Source organism: Macaca nemestrina, chromosome 2 (assembly GCF_043159975.1).
Source record: "Macaca nemestrina isolate mMacNem1 chromosome 2, mMacNem.hap1, whole genome shotgun sequence".
NCBI lineage: Eukaryota > Metazoa > Chordata > Mammalia > Primates > Cercopithecidae > Macaca > Macaca nemestrina.
In genome coordinates, this window is record NC_092126.1 from 41,659,536 (window position 1) to 41,666,668 (window position 7,133).

At 37.8% G+C, this 7,133-nt stretch overlaps 1 pseudogene; it reads right to left on the reverse strand.

Moving 5' to 3' along the window:
* Positions 1-351: 351 nt before the first annotated feature.
* Positions 352-1,077, reverse strand: LOC105470157 (ribosomal protein uL30-like; annotated as a pseudogene).
* Between the last annotated feature and the right edge of the window lie 6,056 nt (positions 1,078-7,133).

The following is a 7,133-nucleotide window of genomic DNA, read 5'->3' on the forward strand; positions in this document are numbered from 1 at the left end:
GGCTTGGTCCACTGCTGCAGGAGTTTTAGGGGTCCTTGTGCAAATGCTTGAGTCATTTATTCACCAACATTAAACCCTAGGGTAGAAAATAAGACAAAACAAGACTCCTTCCTCCATAGCATGTGCTGATTTCAGAGGAGGCAGCAGTCAACTTGGAGAATACTGGACATTTTCCTTGGAACTGGACTGTGATGAGAGGTGACTGCCATGAATACAACCTACTATCTTTTCTCTGGCCCTTCCCTTCCAGTTTTTGAAGACAGAGGAGAAAATAATCTTTCAAGATACTTGATAATTTCAAAAAACAAAAACATGTGCTTCCAATGCACTGTGCTTTCAGAAATTCTGGGTCTATTTCAGTTGGAGGATGAGCCGATTGATGTGTTCACCCTGATAACCAGGTGAGCCCATATCCTTGAAGAAGTCTACTCTATTATTGGTAGCATGATGGGCCATTGAGAGGTAGAAAGGGCACAGGAACCTTGAGATCTCTTGGAAATTCTTCCCAGGGAAGGCCATTTCATGAAGGAGGTCTTCCAAGCAAATGACACCAAACCTTCCCAGGTGCTCCTCAGTTGCTATGTTGTCTGATGGAGGGATGGTCTTATTCTTAACCTTGGCTTGTACACGTTTCAAAATGAGTTCCTGGACAGACTTCAGATTTGGAAATCCCCAGGTCACATAAATTTCCACTTTTAGGCTCTGGGGAGTGACTTTGACAGACACCACAGAAAATCTTCAGAACTCTTGCAGTGTTCCTCTGCACCAGTGAACTCACCCCATTAATCCTTTGGATGTGTAAAACAGAGGCCAATAAAAGTTTATCTGGCGATTCTAAGGCATGAGGCTTCACTTCTAGTCATAGGAGATGCACCCTGTCACATTTCTGCTGCTAGGAATATGTAGGACCAATTCCAGTCACTTAAACCTGAGTCTTTTTCCTTACCTCTGCTCATTCTTTACCAGAAGTGCCTACTTTGCCTGGATGGCTTTGAGGGCTTGATAAGCCTCCGTCTTTTTCAGGAGATATTCTGGAATCAAAGGGAATTTTTTTTTTCTTTGCTCTTGCTCTGCCATCTTTCTAGGCTGCAGCCACTGATCACACATATCCCCTGATCCTGCACATGCATGCCCTGTAGGAGACAGAGTGGTCTGCCAGCAGGGACAGCAAGAGACTAGCTATCTGAGGCCAACTGAGGCTCCATGGCACTGCCATATCATTCCAGATCGATTTTTTTTTTATTTGTAGATGTCTGGTTATTGCAGCACTATCTGCTGAAAAGACTGTCCTTTCTCCATTGAATTCTTCTTGTTTCTTTGTCAAAGATGAGTTGAATGTATTTATGTGAGTTTATTTCTGGGCTCTCCTTTCTGTTCCACTGATTCATGTGTCTGTTCTTTTACCAATGCCACACTGTCTTGATTGCTGTCGCTGCATAGTAAGTCCTTGAAGTTAGTGTTACTTCTTGGACTTTGTTCTTCTTCCACATTGTGTTGGCTATTCTGGGTCTTTTGCCTTTGCATATAAACCTTAAAATCATTTTGTTGATATCCATAGAGTAACCAGCTGGGATTTTGATTGGGATTGTGTTGAAACTATAGATCAGGTTGGGAAGAACTGACACCTTGATAGTGGTGTCTTTCTATCCATGAACATGGAATATCTATTTATTTTTAAAAGATCTTCTTTGATTTCTTTCATCAGAGTTTTGTAGTTTTCCTCATAGATCTTATACATATTTTGTTAGACTTAAACCTAAATATTTCATTTTTTATGCTCATGTAAAGAGTATCATGTTTTTAATTGCACATTCCAGTTGTTCATTGCTGATATTTAGGAAAGCTATGGACTTTTAAAAAATATTAACCTTATATGCTTCAACTTTGCTATAGTGATTTCAAATTCCACTAGTGTCCTTGTTAGTGTCTTTCCTGTTTTTGAGTTTCCCTAGAAATTCCTTAAGTAGAATCTGAGTTTTGCAGTTCTTTCCGCTGTAATCTCCTGTTATTAGAAAGGAACCCTGTTGATGTTGCGGTAGAATTATATGGGGAGGGGACATATTCTATAATCCTATGGTTAGGTCTCAGTCTTTTAATGGGTGAGCTCTGACATTCACAATTGTGCCTCAGATATTGTATTCCTTCCTTAGGTGAGACAGAAAGACTAGAGAGGCCTGGAGTTGGGTATTTTCCTTCTCTCATGCTGGTTAGGCTCTGGTTATGTCGTTTCCCCTGAGGGCAGGCTGCTGTCACTGGAGAACAGAGAAGAACAATTATGGGAGTATTTCTAAAAGGCTACTTTACCCCTGGGCATATTTCAGATTGTTAGCTCCCCACCCCCAACCCCTGCCATGAGCATGAGAGAATTTTCATTAGATTTTCACCCAGGTGGGGCTTCTTTAAATAGAACTCAAGGAAGTGTGGTCCTCTCCAAAGCTGAACCCCCCAACCTCGGAGTATTTAACCCCCAAGGTATCCCACACTCAGCTTCCAAATAACCGTCAATTCCCATTTAAGTATTCCTATCAATTCCTGGCTCTAGCAGGTTCTGCTTTTGGTAAGCTGTGATTCTCTGTATTCACCTGTTTCTCCAGTTTTTCAGGTGACAATTTGCCCTGTGACCTCAATTCTCTGATGGGTCTAAAAAGGTTGTTGATTTTTAGTTTGTTCAGCATTTTTTGTTGTTGTTGTGAGGATGGAAGTGACAGCTTCCAAGCACTAAACATCAAAGCTGAAACCAGAAATCCCTTTTGAATTTTTATAATGTGAACGTACTCTTGTAACTAGCCTCCAGAATAAGAACCATGACATTACCAGCAACACCCCAAATCCCCTTTACAGATGCTAACTCCTCCTTAAAGATAATCAGTATACTGACTTTTATCACCATAATTAGTTTTGCCTGTTTTTGAATTTTTTATAAATGAAATCATTCAGTATGTATTTTCTTTTTATGTCTGGCTTATTTTGCTCAACATTATGTTGAAGAATCATCCACGTTGTTGGGTGAAGTAGTAGTTAATATATTTTCATTGCTGATTAGTATTATAATAGTTCTCCCTTAACTGTGGTTTTGCTTTCTGCAGTTTCAGTTACTAGGGTCAACTGTGGTTCAAAAATATTAAGTGGAAAATGCCAGAAATAAACAATGCTTAAGTTTTAAATTGCATGCAGTTCTGATTAGCATGATGAAATCTCACACTATCTGCTTTGTCCTGCCTGAGACATGAATCCTCCCTTTCTCCAGCATATCCACGCTATATATACTACCCTCTCATTACTCACTTAGTAACCCTCTAGGTTAGCAGATTGTCAGATAGACTGTTACGGTATCACAGTGCTTGTGTTCAAGTAACCCTTATTTTACTTAATAATGGCAAGAGTAGTGATGCTGGTAATTCAGACATGCCAAAGAGAAGCTGAAAGTACTTCTGTTAAGTGAAAGGTGCAATTTCTCAACTTAATAAGGGAAGAAAAAATTGTCTGCTGAGGTTGCTAAGATCTACAGTAAGAACGAATCTTCTATCTGTGAAATTGAGAAGGAAAAATAAATTCATGCATAATATATTTAGGATTCAGTAGTATCCACAGTTTTAGGCATCTACTAGGTGTGGACATGGAGGGACTGTTGTCACTGTAACTCTGTACCACAATTCAGGTTTTTATTCTTTTGTTGGTAGACATTTGCATTTTATGTTTTGAGCCATTATAAATAGTGCTGTTACACATTTCTTTGTACATGTCTTTTGACACACATTTGTAAGCATTTCTGTTGGGTGTATACCCAGGAGTGCAATTTTTGGGTTATAGAATGTGTGATGTTCAGCTTTTGTAGATACTGCCGAGCAGTTTTCCAAAGTAGTTGTACCAATTTATATTTTCACTAACAGGGTGTAAGAATTCTAATTGCTTCACATTGTCACTGATGCATGGTATTGTTTATCTTTTACATTTTAGCCATTATGGTTCATGGGTGGGTAAGTAGTAGTAACTAATTGCATTTTAATTTACGTAACTCTGATGAGTAATGAAACAGCACACCCTTACATGTGTTTAATTTCAGGCACTGTTATGAAGTGCCAGGAGGCTGAGGTCTTGGGAGGATTGCTTAAGGCCAGGAGTTTGAGACCAACCTGGGCTACATGGTGAGACCCTGTCTCAAAAAAATCATTATATATTATTTATATCATTTATGTCATTAAATTCTACTGAGCTGCCTTTTTCTCTTTAATTTGTGGGAGCTATTTATGTATTTTGGATATGAGTTATTTGTTGGATGAATCTATTGAAAATATCCTCTTCCACTCAGTTGTTTGCATTTTATTTTCCTTAATGGTATTTTTTGATGAACAAAAACTTTACAATGCCAATATATTCTAATTTATCAATTGTTAATGATTAGCAATTTTGTATGTTATTTAGGAAATCTTGTCTATCCCAAGTTTATGAAGATATTTTTTTCTGTCTTAATATTTATATGAAGATATTTTAAAATGTTTTATTCTAAAATTTAAACTGATTTGGCTATAATTTTTATATGTGCAATCCATCTGGAATTGATTTTTGTGTTTAGTGTGAGGTAGGGTGCAAAGATTTATTTATTTTTATATGGATATCTATTTGATCCAGTACCATTTAGTGAAAATCTGTCCATCCCCTTCTGCTCAGTAGTCTAATCTTTTTCATAACCAAGTAACTGTGTATATGTGGGTTTGTTTCTGGAATCTCTAGTTTGTCACATTGGGTTATTTGTCTCTTCTTTGCCAGAATCATACATTTAATTATTATTGTTTTACATAGCTTGAAATCTGAAAGTTTAAGTTCAGCTTTGTCCTTTTTCAAGAGTTCCTTGTCTATTCTTGGCCCTTTGCATTTCCATATAAATTTTAGATTCAGTTTTTAAATTTATATACACACACACACACACACACCATGCCGGGATTTTGGCCGAGGTTCAGATCTCCAGAAGTATTAGTGGGAGCAATAGTTCCTTAATTCTTGCTTGTCTAAAACTCTTTGTTGCCTTTATAGTTGAACATCAGTTTGGCCAGTGTAAAATTTTAGAATTATCTTTTCTTTTTTTGCAAATTTTGCAGGAATTACTCTAATTTTTAAAATTTTATTTATTTATTTTAACTCAAAATTTTTTTTGGCTTTGCATGTTGTAGAGAAATCTCAAGATGGCCTGATTATTTCCACCTCAAAAGTGACTTGATCTTTTGCTTTCTTACCCAGGTTTTTTTTTTCTTTAAATTTTGAAGCCCAGAGATTTTTGCTAGAAAATGGCTTGGTTTTAAATATTTTTTCTCTGTTTTCCCCAACACACGGTCAATATGTAAAGTCAAAATTTTTCTTATGTCAAGAAAATTATCTATAATTGTATCTTAAAATATTTGTTCAGTTGCATTGTTTTCTTCTGTCCTCCAAATACTCTAATTATACACTCTTCATCTTCTTTGTCTGTCTTCTCTATCTGTAATGTTTTGTCAATTAACAAAATACTTCCTTTTTATTTCTTTTCTTACTTATATATACATACTATGCCCCTTGTAGGGTTTTAGAAAATGTCTGCTCTCTCTCGTCTGTGTTGCAGTTTTGCCTTAATTGATTTCCAGTTCAAATTTTATCTTCTCTTATTTTCTCACCATTTCTTCTTTGAACTCTTAGTACATTTACTACGTACTCGTGTTGCATAGAGGTGGTTGTTTCATTAAGATTTCTAAATTAATGGCAAATTTATTTTCCTTCACAATTTTAATCTTCTTCGCATTAACATTTCTCTTAAGTATATTTGTTGTCTGCCATCTGTTTTTCTCATTTGTTTCTTGTAGCATCTTTGAATAGCTCCTGTGCTGATTCCTTTTAAATTGCTCATCTTTGAAGATGACGAGGCTTTACTACACTAGCTATTTTTGAGAGGTTTGTAAGGAAGAATGGCCGGGCTTACTTACAGGTTAGGTAGAATTTCTCTTATGATTAAGGCTTTTATTTGTGACTTTGTTTAACATTTATTTCATTCTGGTCCATAAAATAAGCAGCTGTAGAGCTTTTACAAAGCAAATGTTGTCTTTTCTTCATTGCCTGAGTAATATGACTTGTCTATGTCATTCTTTGTTTAGCTGAATTTGCTGTGTTTCTTGGAACCAGTGTGAATTCAGAAGTGCTCTTAATTCTAGCCCAGGCACTCCTTTCCAGCTTTTGCAAAGAAAGGATTGCAGAGATATACCTTGCTGATTCTTAGTGACATCTGCCTAATCTTCCCACCTTTTGGCACTTACTTAGTGGTTTGGAGTTTTAGGGGGCTTTTAGTTTTACTGAAAGTGGAGTTTGGAGGTTTTTCCCCGTTTTCTATTCTTATTGCCTTTGGGATAATTTCCGTTAAAAGAAAGAGGGAATGTTCAAACTGGAAGTCAGCGTTCACATTAAAATATGATAGCACTTTAAAGACATTCCATTTACATTTCTACTAGCAGTACATGAGTTCTTATTTCTCCATAACTTCCACAACACTTTACTTAACCTTAAAATTTTTTTCTCAATAAATAGGTAAAAGGCCAGGTGCTGTGGCTCATGCCTTGGAGATGCCAGGAACTGCAAGGCCTCAAAGAGGGAGTCACAGCCCTGGCTCAAGGAGCTCCCAGGTCTGGGCTCCCTGAAGGGCCACAGCTCTTCTTTCCTTCTCTTTACCCACAACATAGCGAGCAAGGGGTATGTCTCAGCCCTGTTTGTGATATGGCTCTTTTAGCCTTATTTGGCGAGTCCCAAGTTCTTGTCTTGTGTCTAGGAAGAATGAGGTATGCAGACAAGTGGAGAGTGAGCAAGATAAAGAAGAGCTTTATCAAGCGATAGAACAGCTCAGAGGAAACCCACGGGGAGCAACTCCTTTCTGCAGCCAGCATGTCCCAATGAGTGTTTAGCTCCTAGCGTAGAGGATAGCTCCTCTCTGCTAGGCAAGTCATCCCGATAAGTGTTCAACTATCAGTGGAGAGCATAGCTCCTCTCTGTAGTTAGTCATCCCATCATCTCTGCAGCTCTCAGCAGAGAGGAGACCCTACAGTAGGTTGCTCCTCTCTGCAGCTGGTCATCCTGATGTATGCTCAGCTCTGGCTGAGTCTGGGCTTTCATGGGCCTCT